This window comes from Lepisosteus oculatus, chromosome 14, assembly GCF_040954835.1.
Source record: "Lepisosteus oculatus isolate fLepOcu1 chromosome 14, fLepOcu1.hap2, whole genome shotgun sequence".
Taxonomy (NCBI): Eukaryota; Metazoa; Chordata; class Actinopteri; order Semionotiformes; family Lepisosteidae; genus Lepisosteus; species Lepisosteus oculatus.
In genome coordinates, this window is record NC_090709.1 from 10,320,284 (window position 1) to 10,347,802 (window position 27,519).

Genomic DNA, 27,519 nt, shown 5'->3' on the forward strand with positions numbered 1-27,519 from the left:
TGCATTGTGGTATATAACCGGAAAATATACCACAACGTATGCGTTTATTAATGTTGTCGATATTATGGTTGAAATTTAACATTGATAATACATCGCAGCTATGTGCCCCCTACTATGAGCTGATGTGCAATTTTAACGCATGCAGTTAGTAAGGAAACGGTCACTGTTGTAAGGTATTATATATAATGACATTATGGAATAGGATGGGGACAGGCCTGGTGTCACGGGGGGAGGGAGGAGTGTCGCCCCTTCAGTTTTGGGCAAAAGGATTTACTTAACTTGTAATTAAAAAATACTTGTACTTTGTCAATGGCCAAACATTAATTTATTTACACGTGTAAAATAAATATAGTACATATAGTAATAAATATAGAAAATACAGTAATAAATATAGTAAATTAATTAATTACTACGTAAATAATTTACTTCGTACACTGTGCAGATGGCTGTATACTCCTAGTTGCAGCACCCACGATATATACAGTAAAAAGCCTCAGGCACTGTGTTAGATGTGTTTTCGACGTTATATATGCCTTTATTAATGTTGTCGATTTTACGGTTGCAATTAGATGTTGATAATACGTCGCAGCGACGTATACACAGATGCAGCCAAAATGGGTGGGGTATTTCGTGGTATACCCCGGTGGGCGTGTCACATTAAAACGCAGTATCATGCAGTATCACGCAGTGTATCGCGTCATTTGAGGTCATGCTGGAACCTCTCATGTACAGCATTTGAGCTTGGACAAAAGTTGGACAAAAGTACACAACCTACCTTTATCAGAAATATTTATGCATCAAAGCCTTTACCGAAGATATTACAAATAGTATTAATAATGAATGACTTTGGACAAGCTGTAAACTCAAAGTATTATGCTGGTCCACATTCTTTCTAACCGTCATTTTAAACGAAAATACTTTTAGTTTTTTCTTTGACAAACACCACAGCATTTCGTGGATAATTTCTTAAGCACATTTGTACAAGCACTTGGAATCTGTCCAAGCCCTACTTTGTCAGGCATTTTCTTTTACTGCAACGGACATAAAAACTCCCTTGCTTTTAACAGAGCGTTTCATAATTTCTAACTACGAAAATTATTTAAACTGCAACACTTATCATTCAACCAGGGCTCAAAATATCACAAGGATCCTCAAGAGCACATCAAAGACTGTATTAAAAGATACTTGTATCAGATACATGAGAATCCAGGCTTTTTTTCTCAACACTTTCTTTTCCGTATACCAGATATTATGGAAATACTTCAGAAGGCTGTCAGCCAGTCAGATTCCAGGAATCAGTACTTTAAAGAAAATTCGATTTCTCCCTAAACATTTTAAGCATCGAAGTCTTTAACATGTGAAATAGTGGCAGTTTTAAGCTTTTCTGCTAATATAATATGGAATTGCGTATCTAAAGAAATTAATAACGATATGATTATATTTGTGTACTGCGACAGGGCTGTGTAGGGCTGTTTCGCCTCACAATCAGACAAATGCAACATAAATTGGGCTGTGTAGTCTTCTAAGTATCTTAATAAACTTTCAGCATAGCTTTCTCCCCGTTTAGATTTATTTTTCTTGGGATCTTGGGATCAAACGTGGAAAGATTAGATTGTAATCGTTTTTATTTTTTAAATACATTTTAGAAAAGTGTAATCTATACTAAAAAGCTGTACACCACCTGCTATAAAGATACATATTGTAATACTTTCGGTCTCAGATAGGACGGACACAAGAACTCAGACTTGCAGAGTTAAAGCAAGTTAAAGCCTTGATTTTATATATCATCTTTAAAAGTGGCATCACCAAGCAATACAGATTACAAAGTAAATACCGAACACTGATTGCACCCATCTGTCATGTTAATAAAGACCTTTAAATTGAATTTAGTTTTATTACTTGTTTTTCAGGAAGTTAAAAAAAAAACACTTGAATTACTTATCCAGTCTCTCGAACTAAGATTATTTTTCAATCAATGCAACTAACATCGGGCAACGTGTTTTTTTTAATCCAACATTGACAGCCACATCTTGTCAGTCAGCTCTTTTTTCTCTATCTGAATTGTGGCGATTCAAACAACCTGGGATAACAAGTGGTCTCAAAGTCACCGAGCTCACAGAGCTTCAACAACAGATGACAATTTCCTTAGTCCTTCCTTAGTCTTCCTGAAATTGTCAGATTATGAGTGAACAAAGCATTTTATTAAAAACACGTTTGTGTTTGTTTGGGAGCTATATTATGTATTTTTCATATGTAAGAAATAATGATGTGTTCCTGCTTATACATTGCACGACTTTAAAAGCTAGAAAAACAGGTTTCGATTCACATTATCTGGCGAGCCTTGTTTTGTCAAAGGAAAATTCTATTCTACTCTGAGAATGTAGGGGGAGGAAGAATGTCCCTTGTCTTTTTACTTACTCCAATACACCAATGCATTAGCATGTTAAAGCGATTTCATTGAGGAGCCTAGCTTTCTTAACTAGTAAGTACTGTACTTACTGGGTTTTGAAGGGGGGGAGGTGTCTTTTGCTGGAAATCTCGCCCCCTTCTACTTTGAAAATACCTGTGAAACAGGTTTAATTCGTCACAGCCAGCACTCCCGCAGAGAGGAGGGTTGTACTTGCAGTGCATCGGTATAGATGGGAAAGCCAGAGCCGAGTCAAGTCTAGCCATGTGTGAGTCTAGTCTCACAGAGCTTCAACAGCAGATGACAACTTGTGAGTTTGATTAAGAATGAATAAAAAAATTTCATTAATAACGCGTTTGCGTTTGTCTGGGTGCTGAAAAAGTAAAAAACAATTACTTTTTGACAATGAAGAACTGTGTGTGTGTCTCTCTCTCTGCTGGCGTTTGTAATCGTTTTTATTTTTAAATACATTTTAGCAAAGTAATGTACCATAAAAGTATTGTGAGACATATTTGGGTTAACATGTTCAGTGTTCAGTGTGTGGTAATTTGTTTGGTGCAAGTGAAGTTTTATTTAAAATCTGACCCAGGGAAAAGTGTGGTGTGGACGGCTGAGGAGAGAATGCAGGCTCGCGCTGTGTCCGTTATTCTTTTTGTCTTTTTGAGCCAGTGAAAGCTCTGTTGTCCTTCACATGAATGCCTGAATCATTGTACCGAACCCAGGATTTTACAGTATTTTTTTCTTTAAAATACCAATAACAGCAACATACAGTTTACATAATATGTTGATGTTCCAAAATTAATATAGTTTATGACCTTTATGACCTTTGTTATGCTCTTCGTTAATGTCTAAGCCGGAACACATCATTATATCTCATTTTGTATTTCTTTAAAAAAAAAATCGTTTGCCCAGCCTAACAGTAATGTTGTTATTGTTTTTATCCTGTAAAGCGCTTTGAGGAGCCACCTTTAAAGGCGCCATATACAATAAAGTTCATTATTATTACTATTGTTAATTTGCTGGACAGAGAGGTGAACATTATTACGCAGAAGACAAAGATAGCGATTTACGTTGCATTGTGCATTGTGCTGCTATAATACAGTTTTAAATAATTAAAAGTCTAAACACTATCAGCTTTATTTATGGGTTTTAAATAAAGGCGATTTAAACGCGATTTAAATCAATATAAATGTTTATATTGCAATGCATAGGTGACTATTCATTGTTATTAAAATGACTTAAATTCGATCATGTTGTGATATTTAGAAATATAAATTTGTTTGGTGCGAGTGAAGTTTTATTTAATCTCTGACCCAGGGAAATGTTTTATTTTTTCAAAGATGTGATATATAGTATATTCGACGAATCACTGCCCACTGGGTGTGCGGACCTTTTCTTATTTACCTTGTGCAATCGTGTTTCATAAAATGTAATTGTATTATAGCATGAACCCCTGGCGATTTTCTTGATACGTTATATGTGCTCTTGTTTGAATTGTATGTATTTTTGTTGTACAAATAAAAAGTAAAAAGCACAATTTTCCGGAAGCAGCTGCTGTAAAAAAAATTACTCCAATGAACAGACCCACTCACCTCTTAGTGTGCACAGTGCATGTCGCAGCGCTTCCTGCTTTCACTTCAATGCGCGTCCTGATGTACCCCGGTCTCCCGCGTGACAGGTGGGGATAATCACCACTATACTAACGAGGAAGACATCGCTCTCTCCGACCCCTGGCATCATATCCCGACCCACCATGCTGGAAGCCGACGCGTGCTGTGATTCCTTTATGGAGCAGAAATGAAAACCGAGGAGCCGAGAGATCATTTCAGCATTTCGCATGTGAATGGAAAACACAAATGACCAACTTGGAATGACTTGCTTTTGACGCTTTTCAAAGCATTCTTTGTGCATCAAACAGACCCACTCACCTCTTAATGTGGAGGGATCTGCACAGTGCATGTTTCCTGCTTTCACTTCAATGCGCGTCCTGATATTGATTTTTTTTCGTGTGCCGTGCGGAGGCTCTGAAAGCGAGAGCAATGAAAAGGTGCACGGCGCTGTGAAAGAAACGGAGGTAAAGACGTCTCTATACATGGATGACGTCACCCTCCTCCTCTCTGACAATGCCTCAATTAGCAGAGCACTGCAGTGCTGTGATCAGTTCTCTTTGGCTTCCTCTGCAAAAATTAACAAATCTAAGAGTGAGATTTTTTATCAGAACTGGAGGGAGCCAAAAGAAGGACATGATCTCAGGCTGCAAGAGAAGAGAATTAAGGTCCTGGGGGTGTATTTTGGAAAAGAGATAGGAACAGTAAATTGGCAGAACAATTTGCCAATCTTAAACAAAAAACTGATGCAATGGAAGGACCGAGACCTCACCATGACAGGGAAGGTGCTGGTCATCAAAGCCGAGCTCTTGCCTGTCTTGAATTTTCTGGCTTCTACCTTCCCAATCCAACACCGTGTTGCGGCGGCGCTGAGGAGATTGATGTTTCAATTTCTATGGGGTGGGAAGCAGGAAAGACTCAGAAGGGAAATAATGTACAGGCCGCTACCCTCAGGGGGGAAGTCTGTCCCAGATATTGCTACGAAGCTACGAAGCAGAAAATCTGTGGGAAATAGAGAGCATAGGTCAATATCTCAAGAAACTGTGAAAAACATTATCATGTTTAAGTAAAGAATGTGATTTGAACCAGAAAAAAAGAAATTGTTGCTATTTAACTGGTACCGTGTCAAAATGTAATGAGATGTGATCATATATACTGTTTTAAGTATGTATATTAATGTAAAGCTTTCTAATTTGTGATGTCCTGTATTTTTTTGTGAAAAGAAAATAAAGTTCATAAAAATCGAAATCGGTTCACCCAGGGCGAGGCTCGGCCATTGCACTCCGGCTGTGCTGACCCCTGCGAATTCCCCAAATGTGGGAATCTCGACTGCATAATTTCTGGTAGTGGGGGACTACGTTCGCGCTCTCCCCTGATGTGCTTGGTCCAATATCGGATACGGAAGAGTTACGACACCATGAGCTGCGATACGATCCCAGTTCGAAGGGAGTCGATTCCACTGCTGGTTCTCGGTTTCTTTTAGTTAGAGGTCCGGAGAAGCATTTCAAGCTCGTTGCACTACTCCTTCCGGACATTCATTCCTTTTTCAAAGTCAGTCGTTTTGCTGTAGTCTGCATTATTTAGGCTGATTATCGAGGTTAGCCTTTATTTGGTCATGGGGGCCTCGGTACTGTATGCTAATTCTCAAGACAGTTTCACCCGTTTTCTGATTGCTAGGTTCTGTACCAGAGCAGACATGTCAAACAGTGAATGGCTGTACCTCTATTGTATCCCTGCTCAATTAATGAAATCAGTAATAAATGAATATATGTATAGTTATACGAAAAACAAGTGGTTTATCGACTCATCTTCATTTGCAGATTTAGAGGCAGATTCGATATTCGTTTTACAAATGGGTTTTTTTTTATATGGGTCACACTCATGCCATAGCAACAAAACATCTCTAGAAATGAGGCTATAGATCACCTTTCCATCCTCCAGGTTTTCTTCCCAAAGCCTAAGGCACCAACGGTGACCCCTGCTGGCCGAGAGAGCAAAAGCTTGCAGCACCTGGTATTCCCAGGCAGTCTCCCATGCAGGCACTAACCAGGCCTGACCCTACTTAGCTTCAGAGATCAGACACGTTCAGGGTGGTGTGGCCGCAGGCGAAAGTAATAGCACCTGACTCGCTACTTGAAGCTGTGTGTGGCTGGGGTTCCGTGCCCCCCGAGCTTGACTGAAGTATCGTTCGTGTGCAACTCTTTGGAAAGGAGCTGCTTTCCAAATTGCATTGCGTACCTGGATGTTGGCGAATGTGCTCCCTTGTGTTGGCTTGTCCCGCACTGGAGGAGAACAAACAAACTGCTCGGAGGAGCACAAGGCAAGTCTTCACAAGACAAAAACCTCCAGTGCACACGTCAAACAGTGAATGGCTGTACCTTTATTGTATCCTTGCTCAATTTGGGTGGGCAAAACGAGAAAACGAGCGCACCGTTTCCTACACATCTGCAGTCACCAATGGACATTCGCAGCATTTCCCGGGACGCAATTTGGCCTCATTTGCATAACACCAGACCGGCAGATCGCTACGCAAGCTCGCTTCGTGCACCTGCCATACACCGAACAAACACCGGAGCCATTTCAGCAATTTCCAAAAAACGGGCCTGCTCGCCTGCCCACAAGGCTCCATCTCTTACCCGCTCTCCAGAGCCTGCTGTCTTCTGTGCTGTTCTCTCGGCACCGCTGCAGCGCACACAACTCCTGTAGCGCGGGGAGAAAGTTTCCACGCTCCGCCGCAGGGAAGGCTCGCTCCGTGCGCACACGTCCTTTCAATGCCAGTTCAACAAGTGCTCCGCATTAGCAGCGTCGGGGCTCCGGCGTGTCGCACCACACCTCGCACAGCCCCCTCCTTGAATGTCTCGCGCTGGGCATGCCCCGCTCTTCTCCACCTCATCTTATCGCGTGTGACCACCGACAATGGCCACAATGCCGGGGAATGGCACCTGTAAAGTGTTAATTGGGGCACAGGAACAGCCCATCTCGTCTCGGGGGCCGGCTTCAAAGACAATACAGCAAACACAGCGGGGCGGGGGAAGTAGACGACACGACACATGCCGGTACATTCAGCTCCGGTGGGAACGAGTCATTTGTCGGTCTTTTAGTGTTCCCCTTTACCAATCAGTCGGGGTCTCCTCCTAATCCCCGTCTCATATGTAACAATCAATGACGAGGCCCCCCTGTCCCGCGATATTGTATTTGTCTCCTGGCCGCTGGCTGGCGCCGTGAGATTTAGTACTCGCGCAAGAGACCGGGGGCAGAGCGCCCCCCACAAAGTGTGCGCTCCAGGTTCCCTCTCGGGGCTCTGCAACACAGCGGAAAGGCAGCGAGAAGGAGCCTCTTGCTCTGACGCCGCAAGCCACAAGAGGGCGGAGTCGCCGCGCACCCGGCCGACGTGTTGGACTGGTGTGCTTTATGTGCTGAAATAAACACGCGACAGCCCAGAAATGTTTTCAGAGTGCTGTGCACTGGAGGTTTTTGTCTTGTGAAGACTTGCCTTGTGCTCCTCCGTGCAGTTTGTTTGTTCTCCTCCAGTGCAGGACAAGCCAACACAAGGGAACACATTCGCCAACATCCAGGTACGCAATGCAATTTGGAAAGAGGCTCCTTTCCAAAGAGTTGCACACGAACGATCCTTCAGTCCAACTCGGGGGGCACAGAGCCCCAGCCACACACAGCTTCAAGTAGCGAGTTAGGCGCCATGGCTTTCGCTTGCGGCCACACCACCCTGAATGTGCCCAATCTCGTCTGATCTTGGAAGCTAAGCAGGGTTGGGCCTGGTTAATACTGGGATGGGAGACTTCCTGGGAATACCAGGTGCTGCAAGCTTTTGCTCTCTCGGCCAGCAGGGGTCGCCGTTGGTGCCGTAGGCTTTGGGAGGAAAACCTGGAGGATGGAAAGGTGATCTATAGCCTCATCTCTAGAGATGTTTTGTTGCTATGGCATGTGTGTGACCCATATAAAAAAAAAAAAAGTTTGTAAAACGAATATCGAAGCTGCCTCTAAATCTGCAAATGAAGATGAGTCGATAAACCACTTGTTTATCGTATAACTATACATATATTCATTTATTACTGATTTAATTCATTGAACACGGATACAATAGAGGTACAGCCATTCACTGTTTGACATGTCTGCACTGGTACAGAACCTAGCAATCAGAAAACGGGTGAAACTGTCTTGAGAATTAGCATACAGTACCGAGGCCCCCATGACCAAATAAAGGCTAACCTCGATAATCAGCCTAAATAATGCAGACAACAGCAAAACGACTGACTTTGAAAAGGGAATGAATGTCTGGAAGGAGTAGTGTAACCAGCTTGAAATGCTTCTCCGGACCTCTAACTAAAAGAAACCGAGAACCAGCAGTGGCATCGACTCCTTTCGAACTGGGATCCTATCGCAGCACGTGGTATCGTAACTCTTCCGTATCCGATATTGGACCAAGCACATCAGGGGAGAGCGCGAACGCAGTCCCCCACTACCAGAAATAATGCAGTCGAGATTCCCACATTTGGGGAATTCGCAGGGGTCAGCACAGCCGGAGTGCAATGGCCGAGCCTCGCCCTGGGTGAATCGATTTTTTAAGAACTTTATTTTCTTTTCACAAAAAAATACAGGACATCACAAATTAGAAAGCTTTACATTAATATACATACTTAAAACAGTATATATGATCACATCTCATTACATTTTGACACGGTACCAGTTAAATAGCAACAATTTCTTTTTTTCTGGTGTAAATCACATTCTTTACTTAAACATGATAATGTTTTTCACAGTTTCTTGAGATATTGACCTATGCTCTCTATTTCCCACAGATTTTCTGCTTCCTCCCTCCTTTCTCTCCACAGATCTCTGAGGTAATAGTTCTCTCGGGTGATGAACAGGGCCAGGCTACCTGCTGCCTTGACTGGGACCTTGATGCCTTGGAACAGCCCCATGTTCCTCACTCTCCACAGGGCGTCTTTCCCACTGTTCACCACGGCCCAGATCCTGTCAAACAAGTCAGGAGGAAGTTTGACAGGAGAGATGCCGTTGTAGTGGCAATGCTTGTTAATAAGACAGAATTAAGCGGTGGTATGCTGTCCTAAATGAGGCCCCATCTCACCTTCCATCTCTGTGGTGCAGCCACAGAGAAAGTATTCATGCAGGCTGATTTAAGATGTTTTCTTTTGATAAGGGAGAGCTCCCAGATGGGGATGCACTTAGCTAAGCCTGGCTATCATGATCAATGGTCATCCATTGGCGCCTATCTGTCTAGGGAGTGCCAAATGGACATCTGGACTGCATTCCTAAGTGTCAAGAGTAAGTGACTCATATCTCACCTTGATCAACCAATCAGGGACTGGCAGGGCGTGGTAATACCACGTGGGTCTCCAATGCCCGCCAAACTCTCAACCAATCAGCACACATCTGTGTCTTGGTCAAAAAGTGAGCGCAAGCTCAGATCGGGGCTCTCCTTGGCCATTGTCGCACATCCTCAGAGACAATCATGTGACAACTCCTGTTGTCTGCAAAGGGACTTGGACTTTGTTATAAGCGCAAGGCCGAGGATCCCGTACGTACTCAGAATTCAGAAAGCTTTTAAGCGCAGGAGGCGCCCTATCCCCGCTCGCTCGCTCATTCCCCTGTTCACACGTGCAGTGCAGCTTGTCCTTCTGTTTATTTGTCAGCTTTGGCGAGACACGGGTGCTTGTGTATTAGCGTGAGCGTTTTTTATTCTGATCATGAACAGTTTAACAAGTCCGCAAAGGATCGAGGAAAGGTTTATCGCCAGCTGAAAAGAGACACAGCGCTTCGGCTGTGGAGACTTGTTCGGCTGGCGTTCGGAGAGTCGCGTTTTTCAGAATTGTATTGAGATCGTTTTCCACAGGGCTCAGATGTCAAAGCACAGCAGCAGCTCTCCACAGCGATCCTCTATAGCGCCCTTTCTCCCGCAGCTCCGTCCTCATTGGAAGGAAGCAAGAGTGAAAGGCTGAAGTGAAATAGAGCGGGGACGAAGGCAGTGAAGAGAGAGAACGTGGGAAGAAGAGAAAAACGCAAGGGAAAAAAAGCAGCGTCGTAAAAGAGGTGACGGAGCTGTCCTCTCAATAAGAAGGGTGCCAGCGAGCCTTGCTCTCGCTTACGGCCACACCCCCTTGAGCACGCCTGATCTCGTCTGATCTCGGAAGCTAAACAGGGATGGGCCTGGTTAGTACTTGGATGGTAGACAGTCTGGGAATACCAGGTGCTGTAAGCTTTTAAGCGCAGGAGGCGCCCTATCCCCGCTCGCTCGCTCATTCCCCTGTTCACACGTGCAGTGCGGCTTGTCCGTCTGTTTATTTGTCAGCTTTGGCGAGACACGGGTGCTTGTGTATTAGCGTAAGCTTTTTTTATTCTGATCAGGAACAGTTTTACAAGTCTGCAAAGGATCGAGGAAAGGTTTATCGCCAGCTGAAAAGAGACACAGCGCTTCGGCTGTGGAGACTTGTTCGGCTGGCGTTCGGAGAGTCGCGTTTTTCAGAATTGTACTGAGATCGTTTTCCACAGAGCCCAGATGTCAAAGCACAGCAGCAGCTCTCCACAGCGATCCTCTATAGCGCCCTTTCTCCCGCAGCTCCGTCCTCATTGGAAGGAAGCAAGAGTGAAAGGCTGAAGTGAAATAGAGCGGGGACGAAGGCAGTGAAGAGAGAGAACGTGGGAAGAAGAGAAAAACGCAAGGGAAAAAAAGCAGCGTCGTAAAAGAGGTGACGGAGCTGTCCTCTCAATAAGAAGGGTGCCAGCGAGCCTTGCTCTCGCTTACGACCACACCCCCTTGAGCACGCCTGATCTCGTCTGATCTCGGAAGCTAAACAGGGATGGGCCTGGTTAGTACTTGGATGGGAGACCGCCTGGGAATACCAGGTGCTGTAAGCTTTTAAGCGCAGGAGGCGCCCTATCCCCGCTCGCTCGCTCATTCCCCTGTTCACACGTGCAGTGCGGCTTGTCCGTCTGTTTATTTGTCAGCTTTGGCGAGACACGGGTGCTTGTGTATTAGCGTGAGCGTTTTTTATTCTGATCAGGAACAGTTTTACAAGTCCGCAAAGGATCGAGGAAAGGTTTATCGCCAGCTGAAAATAGACAGCGCTTCGGCTGTGGAGACTTGTTCGGCTGGCGTTCGGAGAGTCGCGTTTTTCAGAATTGTATTGAGATTATTTTCCACAGAGCTCAGATGTCAAAGCACAGCAGCAGCTCTCCACAGCGATCCTCTATAGCGCCCTTTCTCCCGCAGCTCCGTCCTCATTGGAAGGAAGCAAGAGTGAAAGGCTGAAGTGAAATACAGATGCAGCCATTCAAAATGAGCGTTAAAAACCCGCGGTTCAGTAACCGGTAAGTGATTGGCTGGCCAAAATGACCGACAGGGGCACTCGTGGTGCATTGGTTGGTAGTGAAAAGATTTAATCATTTAATGTCTTTACTGTGCACGTTTCAATCCACTTAGTTTTGAATATTTATATGGAATTTTACCACTAAAGGGAAATTTTAGTAGCTGAGCATATAAAGAAGAGGAGCATAACGCATCTGAAGGTCATAAACGATATTAATTTAGGAACATAAACATTACTGTATGTACATAAACTGTACTGTGTATGGCTGGTCTTGATAGTTTAAAGAAAAAATACACACCAGTCTTCCATTTCTCCCTAAACATTTTAAGCATGAAAGTTTTATGAAACGATACCCAAATAAGTGATTGCTGTATAGAATGAATTTTAATTTTTAAAAATTATTTAACACAAAAATTAAGCTGTTTACATCTTCCGCCTGAGAACAGTCACCCGTTGCTACCCAACGCAGAAACACAGCCACTAACTAGCAAAGAGAGGACATTAGCTAGCCAATATGATAAAGAAATAAATGATTATTTTGTTTATTTCTTTTGCACATTTATTTGAAGATTTCCATCGATTGTACAAGCACTTGGAAACTGTCCAATCCCTAGTTCATCAAGCATTTACCGGTCTGGCGCCGGTCTATGTCTTCTAGGATATAATGCCAGCGAACTCTTGTTTTTATGTCCACTATAACTACGCTGGGCAAACGTTCCAAGGTCAAATTCTTCCAGCACGGGGGTACCTTTAAAGCGGAGACGACGGCACCGAAATTTTTTGGCGTGCCTTCTCTTTAAAGCCCTGGCCAAATATGAAGACAGTACGTACAGTTATAATTCAAACGGAATTAAAAACTACACATCCCAGTTACCATGGTGGTGCTTGTGATCATTGCGTTTAACCAACGAAACAGGGCGAAAAATCAGTCACATGACTTTGGGGCAGAGTTTCAAAAGCTTAACCTATCAGCAACAAAGCGAAATTTACACGATAGGCTACCTCAAACTGTCAGTTACACGACTGTGTATGTCGCTTAAGCCACTCCTATTTGGCATTTTAGTTATGGAGGCGAGAAGACGCCCCCCCCCTCTCTGGGTGTCTGATTTGCCGCCATCTTTAACTGTTCGGTGTCTGAATCGGAGTAGCTACGCGTACGAAATAAAGTTAATCCCAACTACAAAACATATATTTTTGTGGTAGGAGGGCACAAAACATCAGTATTTACTGCTATTAATTACTGTACGTTTTATAGTTGAAATCTGAGCCTAGATATAAAGTTAGATATAAAGTTAAAATCTCCACAAAGCAATGTAGGAAATACAGAGAAAATAAATCCTTTCTGACATCTAAAATCAATTTCGATCAAGGTCTCTAAAACGAACAAGAAAAAGAGGATTTTCGGAGGGCAATTACGCTGTGTTTATATAGAATAACTGATTTATGAGCAATCTAATTTCTTGTTCGTTTAAAACAGTGAAATGTCAGCTGCAAAAGATCGCACCAGAAACAGCACTCTCTCTGCCTGTCATAGACGTTCAAGAAAGGCTGAATGAAGTCATGTCAAGTACAATAATTCGGTGATCAATAATAACAGTTGTAGGACAGTATATAAGGAGGATAAGGATTTTGAAGTTGACTCGAAATCTGATAGGTAACCATTGCAAGGACTTGAAAACAGGTATAATGCATCCCTGATAGGATTCTTGCTGTCATATTCTGAACATATTGAAGATTGCTCAGTGTGGATTTAATTTCCCCAGTGAACAGGATGTGCATTTATTAATTCTAGAAAAAAAGCCTTTCTTGATTTCTCTAGTTCTTAGTTTCTCTAGTTCCCTTTAAAATAAACTATTATTCCACAATGCAGAGAATTACATGGCCAGTATTTACACATGATATTTGTGATTTAAAGAAATTAACACAAGCAGCTTTTGGAGATTTAAGTGTTGGCTGAGTTATTGCAGGATAAAAGACTAGAGATGTTGGCAAGAAGAAGATAATTTGGGGAAAGCTGAGGAATACACTTATAACAAGAACACTTCCTAATGGGGTTAGGCATACTTTTGATGAAGATGATGAAGTTAACAGACTATATGTTTACATAGATACTGAAATAAGGATTGTATTTTAGATAATGTGTAGTTGCTGGCATTGAACTGTGTGTTGGATGCACATGAATTGAAGGAATGGGCAAACATAGCTGATGCGGATCCACAGAGCCAGCATATTAAGATGTTTATAATTAGAGGCAATTTGTTTAAATAACTAGGTATGGATACTGATGTGCAAGAGAAGTGGAAAGGCTGTTTCCTTAAGCCAGCACTATGAGATATTTTATTCTCAGTGAGATGCTGCCATTTCATAGTGGGTTTCTAACACTGTGTATAGTTCCATCCACACAGTGCCTTTACTTCCATCCATTTCTAATCTCTTTATCCAGTACAGAGGATTTGGAGCCTATCCCAGTAAGCAACGGACACAAGGCAGAATACACCCTGGACATAGCGCCAGTCCATCACAGGACAGACAGACACAAACACACACACACCAGGGCCAATTTTCCCATAAACCAATTAACTTACCAGTATGTTTTGGAGTGCGAGAGGGAGTCATATCACACATATGGAGAAAAACCATGTGACCCAGAGAGAACATGTAAACCCCACACACACAGGATGGCAGGAATTGAACCTAGGACCCCAGTGCTGCAAGATAGCAATGCTAACCACTTTGCCACCATTATAAATGGATGGATATCTTAGTTATCTTTTTAGTTCACAGGTTTGCATGCATAATTTAATTTTGAAAGCCACTGAGACATCAGGTACAACTGTTGTATTTATGAAAAAGAAACAAAACAAAAAACATACTAACAACTGTGCCATCCTACTCCTTAGTTAATACATTTTATTATTCATAAACAGTTAACATTGTTAGCAAAATATTTTGAATTATATTTAACCCTATTTTTTCTTTAGTTTTGTATTTAACTTATTATATGATAGTCAGACTTAATGTATATTTGAACAATGAAAATATATTTTTACAAGATGCGGGGGAAAGTGCAACAGCTTATTACAGTGCTAAATTCTTATATTATTGATTGCTAATAGTTTATGCTAACACCTAACTTTCTTAATTAGATGTTTTTAAAACAGTGAACTAAGTGTAACATACTATTCAGAAATACAATCGAAAATAGTTTTGTGGTGTTTGTATGGATGAAACGTTTCTAAAATGTATAACGTAACAAAATTAATGTAATGTCATTAGACAGAACAACACGTTTCTGGTTTGTTTTAATTAGCTAGTATTAGTTAGTAGTTAGTAGTTTTAATTTAATTAGTATTGCAATTCGCACTGATTCCCTTGTGAAGATATGGACTTAAGAATATTCGTGCATGGTCAAAAAAATGGCATTAAGCACTTAAAATTAATATGGTTAATAATAGTAAACTGTAACGTGCTGTAACAAGATCGGTTAAACTGCGAAGAAAATGCTTTCAGAGAAAATGTTTCAGGTGTGAAGAACATAGATCTCAAATGCAATTTCAACAAAAACCTGTTCCCACACACCCTGCCCCCACTACCATTAGAATATACACAAAGCACTGAAATCTTTCGAGCTAATGATCAGGTGACCCGAGAGAGAGAGAGAGAAACACCAAGGGGTGCGGAACCAGGGAACTATTTACGTGGAAAACGGGCGATCTCCCCAGACTGTCCGCCCGTTTCACTGTTACCTAGCTACCTCTTTATTTAGAACTCACTAACACTGATTTTTAGTTTAGAAGGATTCAAGTAGGGTTTTAGATGAAAGGCAGCGACCTTAATCAAGCCCAAATCATAATTGAACCCATTCAGAGCCTACATTACATTTTAGCATTTCATTCTGAGCAGAAGACCCTCACACCTGAAGAAGGCTTGCATTTTCTCTCTTCTCTTTTAAGCATGTGTACAATGTGTAATACAATTACAATGTGTAATTACAATGCTGTAATACAATTTGAATCGTATGAGGGTGGGGGGGGGAGGGGGAGGTGTCTTTCGCTGGAAATCTCGCCTGCTTCTACTTTACGAGTCCCTCTCTGCCGGAGTGCTGGCTGTGACGAATTAAACCGGTTTCACAGGTTTCAATCACAGACCATGTGACATGGGAGTCAGGAAACTAACACACAGCGTCACCGGATTTGATAACGCTATAAAAACGCTATAAAATAATGTGACTAGGCACAGAACAAGTTTACAGCACAGTACAATAATAAATGCTGACCATGACTTTAGAAGCATAAATTGCCTTACACTCAATTTAAACACAAGCTGTCTTTAGCCCTCTAAGCTGGTTCATACAGAAATGTAGAGATCCAGGCTCAGAACACACAGCTTCATTAGCGAATACATATGCAGGACAACTAGAGAAGACGTTTTACAGAGGATGGATTTTTAGAAACATCCCATCAGTGACATCACTGAAGTCAACTCCTAGGTACTGTAACTGTCGTGTGGATAGTTTCACAAGAATCAGACAAAGGTTTAAGCATCGCTTGTTCTAGATAAAACTGCGAAAAAAAAACCAACAACCCATAATGTACTTCTTTGCGGGTCTGTTTGCCCAAATCATATATTCACAACGTGAAATCTAGAAAATAATATTACGTAACCAAAATCCGGAATATGGAAACAGAACCTGTGTAATTGTTGATAGATGATGTACTCGTAACATTTTTACAAGACAAACTACAACATTTAAAAAATGACTTGTATGTACTTGATATCTCTAATCAATCCACGGCGACATTGTTAAAGCAGAGTCCCAGTAAAATGAAACTAAAACGCCCTGGGCATACCGTTTCGCGCTTCATATTAGTTGCTCAAAAGTAATTTGACCGTATGAAATGCATAATATAAACCTAGAAACATATACGTGAGCAGTATTTACGTACTGTAGTATCGGTGTTAAGACATACCTCTCAAATACTGTAAATCAAGTTAAAAATATCTCAAGACCGATTCTGGTCATAATGAAACCATGTTTCGTGTATGTTTTCTTTAAAGTACCGAGACCAGCCATATAATGTATGTTTATGTTCCAAAATTAATATCGTTTATGGCCTTCACACGCGTTGCAGTATGCTCCTATTCTTTTTATGCTCAGCTACTAAGATTTCCCTTCAGTGGTAAAATTAGATATGAATATTCAATACTTAAACGGGCACAGTTAAGACATTAAATATACATATACATACTGTATACAGTACAGTTTTCATACAGTAATATGTTTATGTTCCTAAATCAATCTCTTTTATGAGCATGTGAAAGGCATGGTGAATCGATTCTCAAAAATTACTGTACTTTGCATGATTGGAAACAAATGCGTGATTGCAAAATGCTGTGGTGTTACTTTTACAAAGACGGTCAATGAAAAAAAGAATGTTAACCAGGGCAATACTTTGAGTTTACACTTACAGCTTGTCCAAGGTCATTCATTATTAATACTATTAGTAATATCTTCGTTAAAGACTTTGATGGCCACAGCTCAAACATGAGAGGTTGAGCTTTATTAGCTCCACCTTGCCAAAATTCCGGATACTATTATTTTGCTTGTCATATTATAGGAGAATTTACGGTAACTAGCGGTATTTACCGGTAACTTGCGGTAGACTGCGTACAGCGTACCGGAAAATAATGCGGTATCGCCCACGCATTTTGAATGGCTGCATCTGTATGTCCCCCAGCTCGGAGCCCATTGGGCCTGCTGGTGTGACCAGAGCTGCAGCGTCGCCATGCTGGTGGGGGTCAGTTCGGCTTTTCTGTTGGAATGAACAGGGGGGTTACATGATGGTGCTGTCTGTGGTCTGGCTGTCCTGCTGCTCTGGATGAGGGGTGCGTAGTGTGGTGCAGGTTCTTGTCCCATCCTGCTCTTGGTCCAGGTTGGAGGGTTGCACCGATTCTGAGTCTTGTTAGCTGGTATGGATGGGTTTGGGGGTGTTGATACCAGAGTGGTCCGGGGGGGGTGCAGGTGTCTCGGGGGCATTCTTGTTTTTCTGTGAGTTCAGGTTGATTCTGTTGGTTTTGCCACGAATCTCCCTCACGCAGGCAAGTGCTCCCGCATTCCTACGAGCTCTCCCCGTACCAAACGTGCACGTGTCAATCATTCCTCTGCTTAAACCCTCATCTGCCCCCCGGTCATTGCTCACGATTGAGATTCTCTCCAGGAGCTTACGTACTAACTACACCTTTGCCTTACTACGACTTCTCCCCTGGACCTCGACCCCGCTTTCCCACTACAGCTTTAGCCACTCGATTTTGTACCTTCGCCTGTTTAACGCTTTCTCGGATCCTGACCCCAGCCTGTCTCTTCGTTTACGCCTCTGCCTTCTGAATCCACACCGACGCAACTTCTACGCCTTCCCGGACTCCGACCCCTGCCAGTCCCTCGACTACACTTTCGCCTGTCGATTCTGTGCCTACGCCTGTGCTACATGTGGAAGACCGAGTCAAAAGGTCAGGACAGTGACTATGCGTGGGAAAGGTTTTCTGTTCGCACCTAAGATCCCTGTCTTAGGTGCAAACTAAAGCCTGTGATTCCTCACACCCATTCAACCAGAGAAAATTGAAACAGATTGTAGGATGCCAAATGGCACCCCCCTGTCCTGTTTGTTTGACTTCTGACACTGCACCTTTCCCTGTATGTTCCTTTGATATGATAAAGTATTGCCTACTTTTAATGTTTAAAAAAGGAAAGTATAACTTCAGTCCAGTGAGCATGTCTTGAGTGCTAGGGGAAACCCTTTCTCTGTGATATGCTCCCCTTCAGCTGATTGTATTAAAGATCTCTGTTGACAATCTCCCAACCTGAGTGAAGACTGAGTTTTCTTCGACATCCGCCTTCCCGGACTCGGACCCCTGCCTGTTTACTCCGACTAGGCCTGCGTCTCGCGCCAACCCTACCAAGGGCACCGCATTGGATCCCTATCCTCAGCAGTCAGCCCCTGCGTGACAGGTTCTGAGTGTCTTGGTTACATCCGTTTGTGTGTATAGATGAAAAAGCTATTGAAGAGCACCCCGACACCCCCCACCCATCTCGGTGGAAGTTGCCATGTTCAAAAAATCCTAAAAAGATAATTAAAGTTTCACACAACAAAGCATGACTGTGAAAGGTCAGGAGGCCTGCCTAATGGTGGTGCTGGCCCCACTAGCACCTCTTCCAGCAGCAACCTTAGTTTTTCCCAGGAGGTCTCCCATCCAGGTACTGACCAGGCTCACACCTGCTTCAGTACTGAAGGCTGCTGATTATGGCCAGCAGCCATATCACCCTGCAACTCACAACTGGCAACCCACTGAAGCTAAGCAGGTGGGAGCCTGGTCAGTACCTGGATGGTAGACCTCCTGGGAAAAACTAAGGTTCCTGCGGGAAGAGGTGCTAGTGGGGCCAGCAGGGGGCGCTCACCCTGCGGTCCATGTGGGTCCTAATGCCCCAGTATAGTGACGGGGACACTATACTGTAAACAGGCACCTTCCTTCGAATGAGATGTAAAACTGAGGTCCTGACTCTCTGTGGTCATTACAAATCCCATGGCGTTTCTTGTAAAGAGTAGGGGTGTAACCCCGGCGTCCTGGCCAAATTTCCCCATTGGCCCTTACTAATCATGGCCTCCTAATAATCCCCCTCTTTGAATTGGCTACATTTCTCTTCTCTCCTCCTCACTGATAGTGGTGAGTGTTCTGGCGCACTATGGCTGCCGTCGCATCATCCAGGTGGATGCTGCACATTGGTGGTGGTGGAGGGGAGTCCCCATTACCTGTAAAGTGCTTTGAGTGGACTGTCCAGAAAAGCGCTATATAAGTGTAAGCAATTATTATTATTATTATTATTATTATTAATGAGCACAACACTTGATTACAGTAAAAAAATCATTAAAAAATAAAGAAATGTTCCACAACTCAAAGCAAGGTTGTATAAGGTTAGGGGAGCTGTCTGGTGTGTAAAACACCTGGTTGCAGCACTGTGGCTGTTGTGCTTGAAGAGCTATTGACTCGTGAATACCACCCCCCTATCCCCATGTACCGGCTGTCTAATGGTGCCATATTGAAAAAATCATTACAAAATAAATAAAGGGGCCACAGCCACAGCAAGGTTGTATAAGGTTAGGGGGCCTGTCTGGTGTGTAAAACATATGGTTTCAGCAGTGTGGCTGTTGTATTTGAATTGCTATTGAGCCATGAAGAAGACCCACCTATCCCACTGTATTACCTGTAGTGTTACCTTCAGAAAATCATAAAAAAATAAAGAAAGGGGTCACAGCCAAAGCAAGGTTGTATAAGATTAGGGGGCGTGTCTGGTGTGTAAAACATATGGTTTCAGCAGTGTGGCTGTTGTATTTGAATTGCTATTGTAGCGGCAATGCTTGTTAATAAGACAGAATTAAGCGTTGGTATGCTGTCCTAAATGAGGCCCCATCTCACTCTCCATCTCTGTGGTGCAGCTGCAGAGAAAGTATTCATGCAGGCTGATTTAAGATGTTTTCTTTTGATAAGGAACAAGCTCCCAGACGGGGATGCACTTAGCTAAGCCTGGCTATCATGATCAATGGTCATCCATTGGCGCCTATCAGTCTAGGGAGTGCCGAATGGACATCTGGACTGCATTCCTAAGTGTCAAGAGTAAGTGACTTATAGCTCATCTTGACCAACCAATCAGGGACTGGTAGGGCGTGGTAATACCACGTGGGTCTCCAATGCCCGCCAAACTCTCAACCAATCAGCACACATCTGGGTCTTGGTCAAAAAGGGAGCGCAAGCTCAGATCGGGGCTCTCCTTGGCCATTTTCGCGCATCCTCAGAGACAATCACGTGACAACTGCTGTTGTCTGCAAAAGGACTTGGACTTTGTTCTAAGCGCGAGGCCGAGGATCCCGTACGTACTCAGAATTCTACCAACGTGAATGCTCCGCTTGATCAACAGCAGCCTACAGTTGGACCCTCGTCGACAAGCTGAATAGCTTATTCAGAAGCAGCGCTGGACCGGGAACGAACCAGCTTCTTCCCAGGCAAAAGAGTGACTTGTGAGGACTCGCGGTCACACTCTGTGCATAGAGACTTTCTACTAGCCAGCCGGACTGCTGGTAGATCCCCTCGGAGCAACGACTGCCCTGCGCGCCGCAGTCAGATTTCTCCGCCCGTCCTACTCCGAGCTGCACCTTGACTGGTTGGCCGGTAGCCAGAGAACGCCGACACAACGCCCATTGGACAACCGCTGCAACAGAGGCTGCAACAGAGCCTGTCAGCTGGTTTGGTGTTCGTGCCGGGAGATTCCAAATCCATACACAGTGGATAAGTAAACCCCATGTTCTATATTGCGTCATTCAATTATACCTCAACACAAGTTGTTATCAATTTAATTCATGAGTAATGTATTTACTTCCGAGTTTAGAGTTTAGAGTAACAGTGGGTAATAACACTGATTAGCGATTTGATAACTGAACGATATATATTGACATATATTCTCTGTTGTGTATCTCTTTGTGTTTGCATCTCTTCGAGATTATATACCTTGTATATTGATAACCCTCACAGTAAGGTCTGCCGCTCGTATCCAGGCAGACTAGTATATCTTTGGTGCACAATTTATATTAATAAATGTATCTCGTGTATTGAACCCGTGTGTGTGCGTTGTTAGTTGTTCTGACGGTTGATTTTCTAAAAGCTACAACGAACAACCTCCTGATTACTGTTACAATTAATAATTGTCTCAGTAAACCCATCAAACCACTACACTATTGAGCCATGAAGAAGACCTACCTGTCCCATTGTATTACCTGTAGTGTTACTTTCAGAAAATCATAAAAAAAATAAAGAAAGAGGCCACAGCCACAGCAAGGTTGTATGAGGTTAGGGGCCCTGTCTGGTGCGTAAAATATATGGTTTCAGCAGTGTGGCTGTTGTATTTTAATTACTATTGAGCCATGAAAAAGACCCACCTATCCCAGTGTATACCTGTAGTGTTATCTTCAGAAAATCATAAAAAATAAAGGTTCCACAACCCAAAACAAAGCTGGGAAATGTCAGAAGACCTGCTTAGTGTGCAAAACACTTACTTGCAGCATTGTGGGTACTGTGATTTAAATGCTATTGGTTTGTGAACAGAATACCCCTATCCCAGTGCATTGTGCCATATTAAATAAAAGCACGAGAAAAAGAGATTCAGAACGCAAAGCTGTGTCAGTGTTCTGTGTAAAAAATCGGTTTGAACATCATGGGAGCTGTTTTTAATGAGCTGCTGAGTAAAGAATATTTTAATCTTCCTGCTGTCAGTAGTATTGTCAATATAGTTGACCCTTACCTGAATGAAAACAGGGCGTAATTGAAGGGTTTCAGAAATCAAACATAGCTTTATTCCTGTGCTTACAGTCTGGGTAATTGGAGACTGCACTGTTCTGCTTCCTAAGGTCATATATGGGTTTTTCGCACGAAGCCGTATCGAACAGTATTTTTCGCGTTGTGAACGTGTGCACACAGCGGTCCTCCGGGTTCCAGTAAGTGCGTAATTACGCATCGATGAAAAACCGGAGGTTTAAAAAAAGATAATTAGCCCACTGATAGTTTGATGTAGAGGCTGTGGAAATATCCACAAGTCTTGGTCTTTAAAATGCATTTGGTTTGACGGCGTTCTGTGCTTCCATTGGGAAGATATGGACAAAAGAATATTCGTGCTTGGTAAAAAAAATGTCATAAAAACGAAAAAGTAAAGGCTGAGAAAGCATTCACAATGTATTTTATACACAAAGGAAGTATTCTCGCAACTCTAAGAGGTTTCGTGGTTTAATTTTTTTTAATTGTTGAATCATATTTAAATGTTAAACAACTGAAGAGTATATTGCTGTAGACCAGGATGGCCGAGTGGTTAAGGCGTTGGACTTAAGATCCAATGGACAAATGTCCACGTGGGTTCAATCTCCACTCCTGGTAGTGTTGTAATAAGTTTTAAGTGACAGAACACTTTGATGTTTTACACTCTATTTAAATATGAATTTACTAAATTTCAGTTCAGTTCTCTTCACTCCCACTCCCTGGCATAACTGAGCTCTCACTATCGCATACTGAAGGCTTTACATGCATTAGCTGTATGCGATAGTGAGAGCTCAGTTATGAGTTCCCAATAAAGATGGAATCAAACAGTTTGTTCTGTCTCTCATGGTGATCCTCTTCTCGATCCAAATGAAATGTTTAATATGATGCCTCGAGAAAAAAAAAGGAGTGAATTTCCGCCTGTAATGATTGACGCCCCATCAAACATTTTGTAACATCCCCGGAAGATTATACAGTAGAATCCTGGTTTGTGGCTCAAATTCAAGGTAAACAAGACTAAGGAAACGAGTTGGAAACTTGATGTCGAACTGGAATTTAAGTACCCGGAACATTTCACTACATTGGGCAATATGTGCCAGAGAGGAGCGTTTTAAATCCTTTCGATAGCTCAGTTGGTAGCGCGGTTGACTGTATTAGAAACAGTTAGGAATCCTTAAGTCGCAGTTTTGACTCCAGCTCGAAGAAAGGTGCTTTTGTGAACTTTAATCAAATAGTTAAAATAGCGAATCTTTTTCACTCAGACGTTGATCAAAAGCTCAATAAACGATGAAGCAGAGGCTCTTGTTCCGAATTCAGCTAACATCTGGTTGTCTTGTTTTGGCAAATATCTTATCTTTGAATTAAGGGACTACGCTGTCTGATTTGTAATTCAAAAGTAGATACAAATGTCACTGTTTTCAAAGGATAGGTACTTAATTGGCTTTATGATTTGGTATTGATTTTGTATCATTATATTATTACGTTTGTGCTTTCTGTGTTTTTCTATCTTATTGTGAACTTATTTTTTAAACAAATCCTTACAAAGGCAAACACAGCACACATCTGTTTATACCAGCGGTGAATTGTACATTTTTATTAAGTACAATCTACTGTATTTTTAGAAAAAAATGGCATACTGTGCACGATATGTTGCAGAAACACAGCCTGATATTTTCATAATTATTATTTTAATCATTTGACAAGTATGAGGTCCCGGATCCAAATCTTCAGTTCTGATTTTTTTAAAGTGATATCTTCTCTTCCTCTCGTGGAAATCACAAGATGTGAGCAAATGTTTTTTATTCTTTTTTTTTCACGTTGCGATCCAAAGAGCCTCAGACGCACAGTCTGACAGTAACCAAACCAGAATGGATTCTGCTGGGAGCCGGACTGAGCTCATTCTCACTCCCTGTGCTGAAAACAGAATTATCTCTTCCCCGAACATCGTCTACAGCTGCTAGATATTGCTCTGTGTCCTACTGCTCCAGCAATTCCTTTGACCAAAGACAGATCACTTGTGCGCTTTTAAACTTTTTGCCGCTACAGGCTCTTTGATGGCTCATGCTGATTGTCCTGTGGATCCAAAAGAAAATATTAAAGCTGATACTGATATTTTCGATTGTAATTTGCATCTAGCTACAACGTCCCTGGAAAAGATAATTTATTAGTTGCGTGCAATCGGAATCTTTTACTTTACGTATGGTAGTGGAAATAGTTTTAAAAATGTTTTCTAAAGAAGATTGTATTGCCAGGACCTGGCTCAGCGCTCAGTAGCGATGACGCTGTTGATATAGATGGAGTAGAAATGTAAGATGAATTGATGATCTAAGCTAAAATAGCCCTAACACGCCTCCTGTAACAGTGTTTGTATCCATAGCAAGTAATATTCTTTTTCAAACCTGAACGTTGCTTTTGCATTAAGTGTTATGTAACCATTAGCGGTTTCTGTAGCTTCTGAAGAGCGCACTTTTCCAAACTGAAGCCTACAGATGCAGCCATTCAAAATGCGCGGTAAAAACCTGCGGTACGGTAACCTACCCACAAGCCACCGCGGGGCACCAGAGGGTACCGCAGGGCAAGTGATTGGCTGGCCAAAATGACCGACAGGGGCACTCGTGGTGCATTGGTTGGTAGTGCAAAGATTTAATCATTTAATGTCTTTACTGTGCAAATTTTAATCCGCTTAGTTTTGAATATTTATATGGATTTTACCACTAAAGGGAAATTTTAGTAGCTGAGCATAAAAAGAAGAGGAGCATAATGCATCTGAAGGTCATAAACGATATTAATTTAGGAACATAAACATTACTGTATGTATGTAAACTGTACTGTGTATGGCTGGTCTTGGTAGTTTAAAGAAAAAATACACACCAGTCTTCCATTTCTCCCTAAACATCTTAAGCATGAAAGTTTTATGAAATGGTACCCAAATATGTGATTGCTGTATAGAATGAATTTTAATTTTTAAAAATTATTTAACACGAACATTAAGCTGTTTACATCTTCCGCCTGAGAACAGTCACCCGTTGCTACCCAACGCAGAAACACAGCCACTAACTAGCAAAGAGAGGACATTAGCTAGCCAATATGATAAAGAAATAAATGATTATTTTGTTTATTTCTTTTGCACATTTATTTGAATATTTCCATCAATTGTACAAGCACTTGGAAACTGTCCAATCCCTAGTTCATCAGGCATTTTACCGGTCTGGCGCCGGTCTGTGTCTTCCAGGATATAATGCCAGCGAACTCTTGTTTTTATGTCCACTATAACAGACAATCTCCTTTGCTTTTAACCGAGCGTTTAATAATTTCCTAAAATGAAAATGATTTACTTTATTTCACTCAAAGGATCAATAAAAGTATCTATCATCTGTCTAAACTATGGGACAGAATTCTGGGGTCTCCCCATACCAGAGATTATGGTAGGGCTTCAGAATAGTGATTGGCTGACACCATCTGACACCCCTCTGATTGGAGAAAAAAAGACGTGCTGGTTTGCTATACATACTGTACCAGGAAGAGGATTTCTTTCTATTCAAAACATGTATTTTAAAAGTTTAAGAAGTAAAAACCTTACAGCGTTCACAGATTTCTAAACTGATCAGGATCGTTATCTTTGTCTTATGCATAATAATGTTCAGCAAATTAATAATAAACTTTATTTTATATAGCTTTTTAAACGAATAAGTAATTAGATTGCTCATAAACCTAATCACTTGCTTTTTCTTTTTATTTAGGCTCAGATTTCAACTATAGACCGTATTATTAATAACCATAATAACAACCAACCAACAAAAACAACCATATAAACATAATACCAACCAAAAACATAGATAACAACCACAATACAAAATCAAATAATCAAACCATTTTACTCTCGCAAAGTCCTCCAATTATCATAATCCCGCCCCTTATGCAAAACCAAACCTTCCTCCCATCCCAGTTTATCCTGTTTATCATAAACAAAATCCACCTCAATTTTCAACATGAAGCATTACACAAAATCAATACCTCAACACTCTATACTCAACAACGATAATTCACAAACAGCCAGAACATGTAACTACACATTCCCAAACAGACCTAATTTCCATAGCCCCGCCCTTTATGCAAAACCAACATCCCTCCCCTGTTCTCTCACTCCCCTGGTGGTTGTAATTGTTTTTATTTTCAAATAAATTTTAGCAAAGTCATGTATTTTAAAAATCTTAAGATTTTTATATTTATGTCTTTATTTAGTGGTTTCATTAGTGACAAAGGCTAAACTTTCTTGGAAAAATGTCTTTTATGTAAACCATGTTTGCTATTAATTCATTCAGGGCTAAAATATGTTCATTGTCTTCTAATGAAAAAGGGTTCCTTTCGCCGTAGTCGGGAGCCTAGCCTTTAACTAGTAAGTACTGTATTTACTGGGTTTTTGAGGGGGGGGGGGTGTCTTTCGCTGGAAATCTCGCCTCCTACTTTGAAAATACCCGTGAAACCGGTTCAATTCGTCACAGCCAGCACTCCTGCAGAGAGTTGGGTTGTACTTGCAGTGTATACAGTACACGCGTTATGCTCTTCGTTAATGTCTGTGAAGTTTTATTTAATCTCTGAGCCATACTGATTCTTCTGGAAGCCAGTTTCCGCCAGGGAGTAAAAAAAAAAACACACTATGGTATTCTCTCCAATGCAGTGCAGTTAAAAACATACCTCTGATGCTGCTCCTAAATGAATATCGTTTATGACCATCAGAAGCTTTATGCTCCTTTTCTTTTTTCCAGTGGATTGAACAGGGAGAGGCATTTCATGATGTACTTTTCACTGATGAAACAACAGTGGCTCTGGAACAGTTTTCAACCAAGTCGTTTTATAAAAAGGGGAGATATGTACACGTTACTGAAGCTAAAAGTTTAGCCTTTGTCACTAATGTAACCACTAAATAAAGACATATAGAAATCCCTACGTTACAGACTGTGTATGGCTGGTATTGGTAGTTTAAAGAAAAAATACACACCAGTATTCCACTTTCTCCCTAAACATTTTAAGCATCAGAGTCTTACATGTGGTTATTTCGAAAACGTTTGTACGTGCTCCTTCTTACCATGTTACTGTTTACTGTTACTGACCATATTAAGTTTAAGTGCCTGTAGGCACTTTTCCTGTCCGTGGGGGGTGGACCGTCTTTCATTAGAAGGTTAGTCTGTTCTACTCTGAGAATGTAGAGGGGGTGGAAAGTGCCCGCTGTCATTTAATTAGTATTAAAATCTTAGTTATCTTTCTAGTTCACAGGTTTGCATGCATAATTTAATTTTGAAAGCCACTGAGACATCAGGTACTACTGTTGTATTTATGAAAAAGAAACAAAACAAAAAACATACTAACAACTGTGCCATCCTACTCCTTAGTTAATACATTTTATTATTCATAAACAGTTAACATTGTTAGCAAAATATTTTGAATTATATTTAACCCCATTTTTTCTTTAGTTTTGTATTTAACTTATTATATGATAGTCAGACTTAATGTATATTAATGTATATTTGAACAATGAAAATATATTTTTACAAGATTTTACATTAAGCACTTAAAATTAATATGGTTAATAATAGTAAACTGTAACATGCTGTAACAAGATCGGTTAAACTGCGAAGAAAATCCTTTCAGAGAAAATGTTTCAGGTGTGAAGAACATAGATCTCCAATGCAATTTCAACCAAACCTGTTCCCACACACCCTGCCCCCACTACCATTAGAATATACACAAACATTTTAGCGTTTCATTCTGAGCAGAAGACCCTCACACCTGAAGAGTGCTGGCTGTGACG

General features: G+C 41.7%; 5 non-coding genes and 1 pseudogene across 5 annotated transcripts; 5 read left to right on the plus strand and 1 right to left on the minus strand.

Annotated features, from left to right (window-relative positions):
- Nucleotides 1-5,219: 5,219 nt before the first annotated feature.
- LOC138243659 (U1 spliceosomal RNA) lies at nucleotides 5,220-5,389 on the plus strand. The gene has a single exon (XR_011192307.1). It is a non-coding gene; the product is annotated as a U1 spliceosomal RNA (small nuclear RNA).
- Nucleotides 5,390-7,720: 2,331 nt separating this feature from the next.
- LOC138216234 (5S ribosomal RNA) lies at nucleotides 7,721-7,839 on the plus strand. Its single transcript, XR_011179946.1, has one exon. It is a non-coding gene; the product is annotated as a 5S ribosomal RNA (ribosomal RNA).
- A 624-nt stretch (nucleotides 7,840-8,463) lies between these two features.
- LOC138243578 (U1 spliceosomal RNA) lies at nucleotides 8,464-8,628 on the minus strand. The gene has a single exon (XR_011192233.1). It is a non-coding gene; the product is annotated as a U1 spliceosomal RNA (small nuclear RNA).
- A 1,505-nt stretch (nucleotides 8,629-10,133) lies between these two features.
- LOC138218498 (5S ribosomal RNA) lies at nucleotides 10,134-10,252 on the plus strand (annotated as a pseudogene).
- A 537-nt stretch (nucleotides 10,253-10,789) lies between these two features.
- On the plus strand, nucleotides 10,790-10,908 carry LOC138216660 (5S ribosomal RNA). Its single transcript, XR_011180372.1, has one exon. It is a non-coding gene; the product is annotated as a 5S ribosomal RNA (ribosomal RNA).
- Nucleotides 10,909-22,248: 11,340 nt separating this feature from the next.
- On the plus strand, nucleotides 22,249-22,331 carry trnal-uaa (transfer RNA leucine (anticodon UAA)). The gene has a single exon. It is a non-coding gene; the product is annotated as a tRNA-Leu (tRNA).
- Nucleotides 22,332-27,519: the final 5,188 nt, after the last annotated feature.